The sequence below is a fragment of the Myotis myotis genome, unplaced genomic scaffold (assembly GCF_014108235.1).
Source record: "Myotis myotis isolate mMyoMyo1 unplaced genomic scaffold, mMyoMyo1.p scaffold_m19_p_9, whole genome shotgun sequence".
NCBI lineage: Eukaryota > Metazoa > Chordata > Mammalia > Chiroptera > Vespertilionidae > Myotis > Myotis myotis.
The window spans coordinates 47,338,050-47,351,950 of record NW_023416401.1 but is presented as its reverse complement, the minus strand read 5'-3'; the positions used below and the strand labels follow the sequence as shown (position 1 = coordinate 47,351,950).

The following is a 13,901-nucleotide window of genomic DNA, read 5'->3' as shown; positions in this document are numbered from 1 at the left end:
ACTGTGCTACTTTCATTGCAGCAAAGACTAATGTTGTTATAAACCCAGTTACATTTTAGAATAATGCAAAAATTGAAAGTGCTCTTCTTTGTGGTATATAAATGAAGCATTTTATGACCTGAGGCTTTACCATCAAAATTTCCATTTTGATCCATCAATTTTCATCAACAAATTAAAATAACTTGTAACGCAAGAATGGGAGACAATGAATTTAAAGTTACAGCTTATTATTAAATGGAATGTTACAAAATAGATGACTTGTAACAGCAATATATAAAAATACATGGGAATTGTGAAATCAAAAACCCAAATTGTTTCTGTACCACAATGAGATAAATAACATAAAAGGCTGTTATGCTCTAATTGACAGAACATTTTTATAACTAAACCACTGAATTATCTCCTGATATGGGAAACAAAGCAATGTAACTTCTTGGGCTTCCAAACTTTCACTTCAGGTATTCCTATTTTCTCAGCTAGTCTAGCCTCCATAGTTTTCCTGTCTTTCAGAATAAATAATTTATATCTTGTCATTATAAACTGGAATATACTATAATCTTTACCCTTTTCTATGAATTACCTTGTCTTAATTGAAATATAAGATTAAGGGCAACTGTTTTTTTAATCACTCAAGTACTTTCCACAATATAGACATATAATCAGTGTCAGAATAAGTCTCACTCTACCATGTATATTATATGTATACCTAATTCTATGTATATGTTTTTCTCTATATATATATTATTTTACCCTAACTCACCTTTTCTAAAGAGTCCTTTTTCTCTTTCATATTGCCTCACTGATCCACTAAATAACTAGTCTCTTAGACAGGGTGGGGCAAAAGGAAGTGTATAGTTGTGAATACACAAAACAGTTTATTCTTGTATTATTATTTATTAATTATTGTATTATTTTCCAAACAACTATATATCATTTTTGTCTTTGTATATCCTTTACATAAACCATCCACTTATTTTTCTAATTCACAATTTCTACCAGGAAGCCTCAAATGTATGCATGGTTTTTTATGGAGAATTAAGGAAATCCCTGAATTTGCAGTGTCTTAACTGTGTGTGTGTGTGGGGGGGGGGGGTGATGTCTCAATTAATATCCACCTCCTACTCTTTTCTACATTTGTAAAGAAGCAGCTTCAGAGAGGTACTTTCCATGCATAGCTCCATTAGACACATAGAGAATAATTATACAATAATTTTTCAGCTATTTTCACCCACTTGTATTTTATTTCATCCGAAAAATTATTTGAATGCCATATATCACAGCTAATTTATAGCATTTCAATTATGGAATAAAATGATGTCAATAAATTTATTTTGGTAACCAGTAAAATATTTATAAAATTTCAAAGCTTATATAATAAAGAAAATGAAAAAAAAATTAAAATCTTATTTATGACTATGCTATCATCAAAATATTCATATTAGTAATGACATATTAGACTACTACAGTTAGTGCTAGCTTAGTATAGAGAGAGGAAAGCTTATACACAGTACAGGTATTCCTTTATTTTCTTCCACCTAGTTTTACCAGCCCATATTGGCTACAAATAGATTTAGAAATACTGCCAATGGAAGCAAGTGATATTTTGGGAAAATTTATACTATTTATGAATAGTATATAACATATGGTGATCAATCAAAACTGTAAGCTATCAGCTTCCTTGAGAAATGGTTGACAAAGACAGTCTCTATAAAGGTAACATTTAAGCTGAGCCTTTAATGATGTGAAGGAGGCAGTTTATGGATGAATGAGGCAAGAGCTTTCTATGGAAAGCACAGCTTGTGTGACTGTTCTGAGTCAAGGATTACTTTGCAGAATTCCTCAAATGTGATGGAGAGAACAAGTTATTGAGTGTAATACAGGGCTTGAGAGGAAGGTAGGGACCAACCAGTTCGTGCAGGGTTCTGTAGGTCATTTCAAGACTCTGGGATTTTATTCTAAGTACAATGGAAAACCTATACTAATTACTTTAATTGACTGATCCAATATATGTGTCACAAAAATCAATCTCGCTGATAAGTGGGAAATGGATTGCAGCAGCAAGAGCCACACAGGAAAACTGGGTCAGGGGCATAGGCACCAGGTCCAATTAATAAATGATGACAAATTGAATTAGATTTTTGGTAGCAGAAATAAAATCACAAGGATTCAGCAATATTTAAGTAGGTGCAGGCCTGGTGATGAAATTGGCATGATTCTGAAGAAGAGATTAAGAAATATCCAAGGTCTTCAGAATTCACAACTGGAGACACTAAAGCATACACCTGTTGGTTTGATTCAGTTTTGGTCATTATATGCATTTTCTTGAGCTTTGGACAGCTTCTATGGCATTCTCAATGCTGTATCTTAAATTCTTCTGATCCTTTGCCCCTATCAACTGTGATGGTTAATTCTTTGTGTCAATTTGACTCATCTTTTCCCCAGACAGTTGGTGCCAAGATGTTTGGGTGTTCAGATATTTGGTTAAACATTATTTCTGGGTGTGTTTGTGTAGTTGTTTTAGGATGACATCAACATTTGTTTTTGTGTGTGTGTGTGTGTTTCATGTAGAACCATGTCAAAATGATGGGACTTTATTTCTGTGGATCCTTTGGTGTCAGATATTGTGTGGACTCTGTCTAAAGCTTTTCCCACATTCAAGACATTTATAAGGTCTTTCTCCAGTGTGAGTTCTCTGGTGTATAATGAGGGTCATACTCTGACGGAAGCATTTCCCACAGACAGTTCACAAGTCTTCTCCCCAGTATGGATTCTGATGTTTAGAGAGATCAGAGCATCGTTTAAAGCTTTTCTCACATTCTTCACATGTATAGGGTCTCTCCCCTTTATGGATTCTCTGATGCCTAAAATGGTGGGAAATACAACAGGTCTCCTCACATTGGGTACATTTATAATGTTTCTCTCCTTTATGGATTTGTTGATGCCGACTGGGATGTGAGCTCTGTCTGAAGCTGTTCCCACATTTGGGGCATGTGTATGTCTTTTCCCCTGTATGTGTCCTCTGGTGTTCAATCAGGCCAGCGCTCTGACTGAAGTTCTTCCCGCATTCTTGGCATTCATAGGGTTTCTCCCCAGTGTGGATTCTGTGGTGCTTCAGGAGGTCAGAACACTGTTTGAAACCCTTCTCACAGTTATCACATTTATAAGGTCTTTCTTCATGGAGCTGCCTCTGGGCTCAAAAAGGCCTGAAGTATGGAAATGTCCCACACTGTCAACAGATTTGTGAGGTTTCACCACTTGATGTTTCACCATATCTACACTCTGTTTGCACTTGTTGCCACATTCGGCACCATTAACAGACCTCTCTGCTGTCAGGCCATGCTGACAAAAATTAAGTTTGAACTTCTGGCACTATTTCCAATTTCATTATTTTTGTCATCTACCTCTTCTGTGGGAACATTCTTGAGATCTGAGATGCTGGTGAGTCCTTGTTCCTCAGAATTTTCAAGTTTCAGGATTAAGGGGTCTCCTCCTGCATATCACCACATTTGGACAACAGGGGAGCCTTCCCCTGGGACCCTTCTTGTAGCTGTATCTGTGTCTCTACTTCTAGAATTTCTTGCTTTGCAATCAACTCTTTGTTCTCTGTTCTGGTTCCCAAACTTGGTAGGGCTGTGTTCCCATAACCCTTCAGTGCCCTATCCCTGCAGAAGTTTCTCTGAACTGGGTCCAGATGCTCCCACTCTTCCCAGGTTACAGGTTCATCCTTGACCTTCACCAGTCTCTGGGTGAGGAGCTGTGCCATGCCCACAGCCTGGTTCCCGCTCTTGGGGCAGTGCTTCTGCACCCAGTCCTGCAGCTCTGAGGACAGGATGGTCAAGAACTGCTCCTTCGAGTGCATCTCAGGCCTCAGCCACCGACAACAAAGTTCCCTGGGCCAGCTCAGTGCCTCTTCGGGTCCAGCCACCTCCTGAAAACAGAACCGACTACAATACTGTTGACAAGTTTCGGATCCAGACAGTCCAGGGACAGTCAGACTCCCGAACTCCCGGTGAGTCTCCTTCCACTTTCACTATCAGAGTCCATCACACAGGAGCGGGCGGTGACCCGGGCCCCTGCAGCCACCTTCCAGGCCCCCCCGCCCCCCGCCTCAGCGCCACTGCTTCCACTTGCCATTAAGCGTGAACTCATCTTTCTTCTGCACGTGCCCACTTTTCCGGGGTTTTGCCTTCAGGTGAGTAGAGAGCGAACCCTGCAAAAAGCCACGGAACTCATCGTCCTTCCTTAAATAGAGGTGCACCCCACCTGGCCCTATGCAAGAGTCCTCCTACCTGCAGCTATGCCACCTAGTGCTCACCCTTCCGGTGACAAGAAAATCAACAAAAACTAGTAACCCAGGCTGGAAGTGCGTCACCAACTCTCTGCAGTACCCACCCTCCCAGGTATTTCCGGGGTCTCTCTAGCCGCCCTGGAGGACTGAGTTGAATCTTGGTGGTTTGCCGTCAGCCCCTTCCAGGGATATGCTTCGTGTATACCTTGCTTTGTGGAGATAATAGTCCGACAGGTTACAGAACTAAACGCCACTCCTCTTTTAAAAGATGAATCTCATTCTTTAATACTGTCTGTGAATACAGTTTTGTTTTAGAAAAAGTTAAAAATCCAACTGTACAATGAGCCATAAACAAACATTCACCCATGTGGTATTCGTTTAGACAAGAAAGGTTTGAAGAGTATCTTCTACATGCCAAGGCAAATGCTTAACACCATAGATACAAAACTGGTGACACATAGTCCCTGTCCTCAAGTTGCTCAGTCTCCTGACACTTTAATCATTACAAAAGCATGCGGTAAAGGCAGTACTTTGCAGTGTATACAGTGTACATTTGTACAACCAGAGGTGGACATACACCACCATCCCAGTAGGGATGGTACAGTGAAATACTTCACAGGGAAGATTTTTTTTTTAAATCTTTATTGTTGAGCATATTGCAGATGTCCCTTTTATTCCCCCCATTGCTCCCCTCCACCTGGTTCGTGCTTGCCACAGGTCTGCACCATCCTATGTCCATTGGATGTCCATTGGTAATGCATATATAGGTGTATGTATAGAGTGATAAGCGTACCAAAATTCTTATAGTAAACAATAACTTTTATTTGTCAATATTTTAGATATCTTGTATTGTAAAGCACTTATTTATGAGGTTACCAGTATTTGCATACTTTAAACTTTCAATATTCTTAAAACAAAACTGTCCTACTTCTGATGGTCTACATACTTCTTAATGAGTGTGGATGACATTTAGGAAGGCATAATTAGTCAGAATCATAACTTATCACTCACTACATTATTGAAAAATCACCCAGTTGCCCATGACTCTAATTTTCTAATAAGGGCTAACTTATAGATTATGTAAAATTTGACTAATTTTTAAGTAAAAGAAATTGAAGGGGAAATAGAAACAGTTAAGACACTTATACACTTACTCATATGCTAACTATAATGATGTAGTTCGCTTTGACACACTCTCTCTGTCATCAAAATGGTGATTGTCCATAAATATTTGTTATGCATTTGAACCTAGAGCTGAGTTTGACAGATTCCAATAAGATATTCAGTGTGATGCTTTGAGGTCTGCAGAGGAACATGAAATGGTCCCCAAACTGCACATTACATGTAGTTTTCAATTACACACTGCACAAAATGTCCTTGACATTCAAGAGTGCACCATCATATTTTAGTCTACCTCACTCCAGGGCGTATTTGAAAATACCCTCTATTTGCCTTTAATAATAATGACTTGTCATATGGAATCCAGATCAGTTAATCTAACATACTATGTACTTGATGGTTTTTATTAACTGTCAAATTAAACCCAATAGTCATCAGAAACATTTTCCCCTCTGTTGTGCAATTGTTCTCAGCATGTTTCATTTCTGACCATTAATGTAAAAGGTTAATAAATGCAACTACTTGATGTTATTAATATTCAATATGCATGGCAAGTGAATCATTTTGCAGACTTATGATTTTAAGGATGCTGGGCCATTAATGTTACTATTTTGTAGGCTTGTAAAATTGCACCATGCAATATGCATGCCATAATTTGGATGCTAAAAGGTCTGTGAAGAATTCTTGCTACATTACACTTTACTCACCTTTATTGAAATTCAGACTCTTTCCATGGAATGTAAAATACCTCTTTTTCTTTATCTCGCTATCTCTGTATCTCTCTTTTACTAATAATTTATTTTTACTTGTTCTTGTTCCTTATTAATAACTTGTTATGTTTAATCTAATTTGATTTAATACATGGTTTTACAGGATCTCCAATTAAAGTAAAATCAGCCCCAGATTTTACCTAAGATCTATTTAATGGTCAATGTACATTGTCATATAGATTAGTGGTTAAATATGTTTAACCAAGTCCTTCAGTTTTAAAGTATGTCTGGCATGTGAAAAGCATTTAAGCCAGATTTCAGGCAAAACTCAGAGACTGTTACTCAGAATCATTAAAGAGATGTAGGGGTACAAAAATAATGGATTATAAATGGAAATTCAAAGACCTGGGCTTCAAAATTGATCTTTTAATTTAATTTTCTTTTTCTCAGTCTAATATCTATTGAGGACTTTTCTTCCCTTGAAACAGAAATCAATTTCCTACAATGCATTTTATTTTAAAATAAATACCTTACAATAAAACAATCACAAAAGATCAATCTTATTAAAACAATTAGAAGTGAGCAAAACATTCAATGCTTGTGAAAATACTTATGGAACTCTGTGTTGAAATATTGTAATCAATCATTATGGGGGTGGGGGGGGGGAGGCTTTTCAAAGCCATTGACCCCAGTAAAGGGAGAAAAAAATTACAAGCGTAGCATTCTCCCTTTTTCTCAGTATCTATAATCAATTTCCAAAAGAAACTGATTACAAATGTTAAGAATGCAGAATATAATTAAGTAGATAAATATTGCTCCTAAAGTAATCTTAAGATAAACAAGCTATTTCTGGAAGCACTATCCTAGCCAGGTTATTTATCAAGTTCATAAAAATAGAAATAACCACATATTAACATACACATATACTCACATACACAGTACACCACATAACTATGTACACAGAAATACCTTTTCTGTTGTAATTTACAAATAGGAAGCATTTTAAGAGTATCCCAGGCCCATATGGCTCAGTGGTTGAGCATCTACTCATGAACCAGGAGGTCACAGTTAGATTCCCCATCAGGGCGCATGCACAGGTTGTGGGCACGATCCCCAGTAAGGGCATGCAGGAGGCAGCTGATCAATGATTCTCTCTCATCATTGATGTTTCTGTCTCTCTCTCTCCCTTTCTCTTCCTCTCTCTCTGAAGTCAGTAAAATAAATAATGAAATAAATAAATAAATACTTAAAGAAAAGAGAGTATTGTAACTCTAGTATCTAAAGCATAGTGACTAATTTTATAAATAAGACATTGCCCTTATCAAGCTGTAAAGTAACTAAGCCAGCCATGGGCAAACTACAGCCCGCGGGGCCGGATCCGGCCCGTATGAAATGAATAAAACTAAAAAAAAAAAAAAGACCGTACCCTTTTATGTAATGATGTTTACTTTGAATTTATATTAGTTCACACAAACACTCCATCCATGCTGTTGTTCCAGCCCTCCGGTCCAGTTTAAGAACCCATTGTGGCCCTTGAGTCAAAAAGTTTGCCCACCCCTGAACTAAGCTGTTGATGTAGAAGATTTTGACCCTCATTGATTACAATATTTCAACACAGAGTTCCATAATTATTTTCACAAGCATTGAATGTTTTGCCCATTTCTAATTGTTTTAATAAGATTTCAGTATTATTGGAAGGTAAAAACAAAGGAGGTTATAGATGTCTTTCTTCCAAGAGAATATAAGATTTACAGTGGAGCATGATTTTTGGTACCAAAAATAATTGTACTACTGGAGTTAGACATTGGTTTGATCTGAGGCTTTTGATAAGCATTTAAATTGTCAAGAAATCCACTGGAAACTTTTTAAATTCAACCACAGCTTTATAGCAATATTTAATAGTTTTTGAAAAAAACATAGTTAGAGAGAAAATATTTTTTTTTGAGAAACTGAGAACAACTAAGATAGCCCTTGACATAGACAAGGCTCTTTTATTCCTGCCCAAACAAGAGGGTTGTTTATCTCCAGTATTTTACAAAGAAGAGCTATAGGAGAGTTTCACATGTTGAAATACCAGCATTTGCATGGATTAATGTTAAAACAAATAGAAAAATGAAGTATTGAGATCACCTTTTTATAAAAATGTTGTGCTCTGAGAGCTTTGCAGGCAGAAAATGAGAATATTTAAATTTTGGTTAAGTCCTGATAGAAAGGCAACACACTGATCAAAATTGCTTGGGTCCATATGGGGGTAAAGATGAAGCCGTACCATTGAGTCTGTTTGGATGACAAAACAATTACCTGGATACAAGTCAGTACAGAGTCATCTTGGGGCCACGCCCAGTTATCAAGGTCCTCAATACCATATAGACAGCAAATGCAAACCGTTAAAGCCCCATGATGAGAAAACCAGGGAGGCATGTATCTCCAAAGGTCAGCTCATTAATGTCCTTAATACGATAAGAAATTTCCCTGGTTTTCAAGTACAGATAGGCAATTTCCCTTCTCAACCTTTATAAATTTTATACATGCCTCTTTTAAGAAATTTATAATATGTATGTTAAATATTGGTTGGCAATTTATAAAGCCTCATTTACCTAGGAGAAAATGTTTATGCAATATGTTTAATAAACTGTTCTTAAAAAATCTATGAATTACCTGTGTAATTTAAGATAAATTAATTAGAAATTCAAGTCAATAGTATTTACTTCCATAGAATTGATCAAGATAAATAGTTCTAATATTGATTTCAATTATTCTCTAAAAATTTAAATATCTACATAGAATATTTTAGCATTTTTCTACTCTGTCTAAAATTTTAACTCCAAGTAAGTACATTAGATATGCTTTTTTTTACAACTATGCAAAGCATTAGAAGTCTTTAAAAGGAAATATTTTCACAACATACATGCTTTTCCCTGATTGTCAATGAAGTAATGGGGAAAAGACTATACCCTTAGCTATGTGTAACTCTCTTTAGAAGCAGCATAAGATATTTGACAAAAGTCATAAGATATGTAAATAATTCTAAACTAAAACAGAATTAGCAATTCATAAAGTCAAACTTTGCCAGATACTTTGAAAGAAATAAAGTGCTGCCATTGGGTTTTGGTTTAAGACTGTGGCTCATGGAAAACATCATTCCTAAACATTGTTCTATTTGCCTCATCTATTAACTATTTGATCTCAAATACATATTAAATATTCATAAGTGTATGGCTGAAAGAAGGAAACTGAAGTTCAAAATTATTTAAATCTCATTCCTTTATATGCTAATATATGGAAGAGCAGTAACTAAAACTGAAGTAGTTCCTTTATTTTTTCCAGTTTTTTTTTCTTTAATGATTAAGGTATTATATATGTGTCCTTATCCCCCTCTACCCCCCCCCCCCCCGACTCATGCCCTTACCCCCCTAGTGTCTGTGTCCATTGGTTATGCTTATATTCATGCATACAAGTCCTTTGGTGGATCTCTTCCTCTTACCCCCACCCTCCCCTACCTTCCTTCTGAGGTTTGATGGTCTGATCAATGCTTCTCTGTCTCTAGATCTGCTTTTGTTATTTTTTTCCAGTTTTATTGAAGCATGATTTACAACATTTGTATATATTTAGGTTGCACAATGTGTTAATTTACATCCACATTGTGAAATTATTACAACAATCAAGTTAACTAACAATCCATAACCTCACATAATTACCTATATTTGTCTGTGTGTGTGTGTGCATGTGTGTGTGTGTGTGTGTGTGTGTGGTGAGAAAACTTGAGATTTACTCTCTTAGAAATTTTCAAGTACACAAAATGTCATTACTTACAATCACCATGCTATTCATTAGCTCTGGAGAACTTTTTCATCTTATAACTGAACGATTGTGCCCTTTGCCCCACATCCCTCTTTATTTCCATCCCTTGGAAACTATTGTTTTCCTCTCTGGTTTTCCTCTTTTTTAGATTCCACATATAAATGAGATCAGACAGTATTTGTCATTCTGTCTCTGCCCTATTATCCCACTTAGGATACTGCACCAGGTTCATAGTTCATCCAATTATCATAAATGGCAGGATTTCCTTTTTTAAAAAATATATTTTATTGATTTTTACAGAGAGGAAGGGAGAGGGATAGAGAGTCAGAAACATCGATGAGAGAGAAACATCGATCAGCCGCCTCCTGCACACCTCCTACTGGGGATGTGCCCGCAACTCAGGTACATGCCCTTGACCAGAATCGAACCCGGGACCTTTCAGTCCGCAGGCCAATGCTGTATCCACTGAGCCAAACCGGTTTCGGCGGGTTACCTTTTTTATGGTCTACTACTATTCCACTATACAGACATACTATATGTATGTACCTTGAGTTGCTGGAATACCTGGCCGCAAGGGTATGCAAATACACAGACACATTTGGGTTTCTACAGCCTTAGACCTTGAGAGACCTCAAATTTTGGCACTACAGCATTCTGTGCCCGAAGCCAAAGTCACACAGACCTTAAACTGCTGGAAAATGTTCGGCCTGCACATGCCCAGTTCACTCTCCCATTTGGGCCTCAGGAGGTCCCTCCCTGCATGCCCTTTGGACCAGAGCAGTTCCCCCTATTTCTGACAGGGCCCCTGAAATAGGATTATTGACTACGATTTATGACTGGGACAGACACCCTCACCACTACCTGTAGAAGTAACAACCAATTTCGGTCATCCTGAAAGCCCACCCCCGCAGGACAGAACAGCACTATTTACCATATTTTCAGTCCCCCTACCTGTGCCCAGCCAAGTTCTCAGGACATAACATGAGACGGAGAAGAGGCAACAACTGTCCCAGGAAGAGGACGGATCACTAACCATTGTTTTCTCCTACCAATCTGACTTTGGAAAACAACAACAATAAAAATTTATTTTCTACCATCCTCTCTTGCCCAGACCCCAGGTACAGCTCTGAGAGAGCTGGGGTTGGGGAGAATTCTTACCTCCTGCCCGACTGCCAGTTTTCCCAGAGGCCGGTCTGCAGCGCCCGGAGCGAGTGGCCTGAACCCGTGGGCTTCATCCTGGACACAATAAACTAGAGGAGGAAAAATTATTTTCCTCTATGGCGAGCGCCGGGCCGAGGCCCTTTCTTCTCTAGGGCACCTCCTAAATGGTTGAGTGTATCCGGTTTAAAGGTTTCCACTGTGCCTCTGTAGTTCAAGATGATCTTTGGTTAGATTCACCTGCTGGTGCATCCAGCTGGACCTCAGTCAGACCCAGGCTGAGCCCGGAAGTTCCGCCCAATCCGACTCTAGGTGGTTTCTGGACCCAGAATATAGAAAGAAATGCTCAAATGGCTTCTAAAAGCCGTCACGCAGAAGCTGAGAGCTGCGATCCAGGATCCAGAAGGACTTACCCTTGAGCTCAGGGGCCTCAGGCAGCCAGAGCACAGGGGCTCCACAGGTACCTCTGCTCCGGGGCGGCTGGGGGCTCTCCTTGGGTTCCCTCTTCCGACACCAGAACTGTGAAAACATAAACTAAGGTATGTCAAACACTTTAAGAGTTTATTTGAGCAAATGTATTTGAATTGGGCAGCACCAATTTGGAAGTGGTTGTGGGCATTCAGCAGACAGGAGCGGGGGAGGGGCTTTCACAAGGAAAAGTGAAGCAAAGTAAGGAAATTATTGACTGGGAAGGGCTTAAAGCCCAAATGGCTGTTTGTGACTGGTTGTCTGTAGTGTTTTGACTTCCCAATCTGGAGGCAGTTACAGGGTTAGGTTTGCTTACTTAGCCTGCCAAGGTATGGGAGCCACATAGCTCTTTGTTTAATTAATTGGACAGTTATAAGAGTTTTGTATATTTGGGGGATTAAACCCCTGATCAGATACATGGTCTGCAGTTTTTTCTCCCATTTCATAGGTTGCCTTTTCATTCTGTTGATTGCTTCTTTTGTTGTACAGAAGCTTTTTAATTTGACATAATCCTGCTGATTTATTTTTATTTTATCTGTGCTTGCTGTCATATTTAAAAAAATAATAATAATTGTTAAAACCAATGTCAGGAAGCTTTCCCCCTGTTTCCTTCTAGGAATTTTTCCATATAAGATCTTACATCTAAATCTTTAATCCATTTTGAGTTCATTTTTGTGTATGGTGTATAAGGGTGAATTTTAGTCTTTTGTCTGGGGCTGTTATCTAGTTTTTCTAATACCATTTGTTGAAGAAACTATCTTTTGCCCAATGCATATGCTTAATGCTCTTATCAAAGATGAGTTTTCTGTATATATGTGAGTTTATTTCTGGGGTCTGTGTCCTGTTTCATTGGTCTGTGTGTCTGTTTTTATGCCAGTATCATACTATTTTTATTACTGTAGCATTTGTCCACACATTAATATATGGAATAATAGGGACTCAAACTGAGGTATCTTAGAGTTCCACTTCTTAAATTATAACATTTGTACTATAATTTACTAGTAAAACAGATTAGAAATTTGAATCACTAAGGTTCTATAGTATTCAGACAGAATTCTGTATCAATATAGTCATTACAAGAGGTCCTGTAGCATTCTTATTTCTGTATTTGTATATAAAACTTTCCAAAACATGAGACATAAACAGTGGATATGGAATTTGACTTGAGTAATGGGGCATCTCTCGTTTTGTAATAGAAATGATTTCAAAAGCTGAAGAATTATTTAAATATCTCGCAGAGGGGTCTAGTCTCTGTCACAAGATCTAAGACAGAAATTTAGATTAATGTTAGTGTTTGGCCACCATGCTGGTTTCCTCTTTTTTTTTTTTTCTTAAAATATATTTTTATTGATTTCAGAGAGGAATGAAGAGGGAGATAGAGACATCAATGATGAATCATTGATTGGTTGCCTCCTGCATGCCTCCTACTGGGGATCGAGCCTGCAACCTGGGCATGTGGCCTTGACCAGAATCGAACCCGGGATCCTTTAGTCCGCGGCTCTATCCACTGAGACAAACCAGTTAGGGCTGGTTCTTTCTTCTTGATTGACTAGTAATGAAATGAGTATGGTCAATAGGGGAAGCGCACGGGGAGAAATATGAGAAGGGGTTTTGAGAAATGTGGTTTTGGTAGCTTCAGTAAGGCCCCAAACTGTTACATAGATATTCCTGCTATAGATACTGACACGGGGCAGAATGGTGACATACGGAGAACCAGTTTTCTAGTGAAACTGAAAGTAAGGATTTTCAGCTCCTCAAATCTTTCAAATTTGTTTCTGATTGCTCAGCTGAAAGGACTAGAGATCCCATCTCCATGGGGGACAACTGCATGCACCTGCTTGGATTGCCGTTGTGGTTTTCAGCTTTGGGCGATAGTGAAAATGTGGCAGGGGTCGTAGGCAGAGAAGCTATACCTGTCACCACATAAAGAGAGCCAAGAATCTGAAAGGCAAGGCCCACAGTATGAAACATTCTTTTTCAGGACTTTGGAAGAAATCAGAAAATTATGATACTATTTTATCATCCCATGCTTAGTGTAGGGTCAAGCAAGGATTTAGCCCCATCCCCCATCCCAGTCAGTGGAATGTATCCTCTTGGCCAATGGGCGCAAGGAGCAGAGCAGCTCATACCCAAGTGTTTCTCAAGTTCTGATGGCTAATAAGCCTCACCAGGCTCTCTGTTTGTCCTAGTCCTGCAAGCAGGCCATTCCCATCCACATTCCCACACCCTCCCCAGCTGCTAGTCAAGCCCCTGAAGGGCCTTGGCCTGTTCAGAAACTCATCTTACTGACTGCCATTCAAGGTCTTCCCCATTGTTTAAGTAATAAAGACTATGTCTTTCCCCTCAGGTCTCCCGAG

The 13,901-nt window shown here is 38.5% G+C and overlaps 1 pseudogene; it reads right to left on the bottom strand.

Moving 5' to 3' along the window:
* Positions 1–2,575: 2,575 nt before the first annotated feature.
* LOC118663285 overlaps positions 2,576–13,901 on the bottom strand; it is a 59,325-nt pseudogene continuing 47,999 nt past the window's right edge.